This window comes from Rhinopithecus bieti, unplaced genomic scaffold (genome assembly GCF_001698545.2).
Source record: "Rhinopithecus bieti isolate Rb0 unplaced genomic scaffold, ASM169854v2 scaffold_70611, whole genome shotgun sequence".
NCBI lineage: Eukaryota > Metazoa > Chordata > Mammalia > Primates > Cercopithecidae > Rhinopithecus > Rhinopithecus bieti.
In genome coordinates, this window is record NW_016870358.1 from 6123 (window position 1) to 7149 (window position 1027).

At 36.8% G+C, this 1027-nt stretch overlaps 1 long non-coding RNA gene across 1 annotated transcript in view; it reads right to left on the minus strand.

Annotated features, from left to right (window-relative positions):
- Positions 1-814, minus strand: part of LOC108525563 (uncharacterized) — a 6936-nt gene extending 6122 nt beyond the window's left edge. The window contains exon 1 of the long non-coding RNA XR_001884295.1: positions 687-814. This is a non-coding gene — a long non-coding RNA (uncharacterized LOC108525563). The remainder of the gene's footprint in view (positions 1-686) is intronic.
- Positions 815-1027: the final 213 nt, after the last annotated feature.

The following is a 1027-nucleotide window of genomic DNA, read 5'->3' on the forward strand; positions in this document are numbered from 1 at the left end:
TATATATATATAATAAAAATTGCTGTTAAGACTCATAATACCCACCCTCAAGAATTTTCCCAACATTTATTCATTTGCAATCTGCTTGTGTATCATTTTCCCAGATTGTTAACCAAATAGATAACTAGTTTATAGGACTGCTGAAACTAAATTATTAAAAGAATTCCTGTAGTATCCTCACTGACTTTATGGACTTCAGTGTTTAAAACTGACATCCCGATTATGCTAAAGCTCTATAAACTTAAGAGACATACTGAGATAGTCCATAATACAACTTCAACTGAAAAAAAAAGGTTCAAGACTTGCTACTAATTTAATTGAGAAAATCTCACTTGTAATGAACATTTGTTGACACATAATTACTTGAATGGTGACAAAGGAACATGAAATTGTGAAAGGGTCACCCTCTACTTATTGAAAGATTACCCACAAGCAAATTGCTGAAGACTCTCTGAATGGCAGTGAATGATTCATGGCGGGAAGGAAAAGGTGTTATTCTGTAAGCTGAGAGCTGTTGCCAATGATATTTCCTTTCACTTCCCAGTCACAAACGTAGGGAAAGACAGATAAGTCAGGCGAATGTTATTGGAAAGGAGAACTTTATGGAAAGTAGCACCTATCAAATGCCAACTCTTTTAGAGATTTCTTATGTTTTTGAGATACGAGAATTTATATACTGCACTTACCTATTCTGTGGTTCTTAATCAGGAGTGTATTCGAATGCTGAGGTATTTTTCTTCGCTCTTGCTGTTGTAAGAGACAAGAGTCTTCCTATGTTTCTCAGACTGGACTCAAACTCCTAGACTGAATCAATCCTCCCACCTCAGCCTCCTGAGTAGCTGGGACCACAGAAACATGTCATTGTGTGTGGCTTCAAGAAAACATTTTTAACTATAAATATTCAGACCTTATTGGCTCTATAACATCAAAATCATCAGAGGAAAGCCGACACTTGTAGATTTTAACAAAACTCCCCAGGGCACTGTCATGTCCAGTTCTAGCTGGTGCATCAGACAGTCACTTCGGT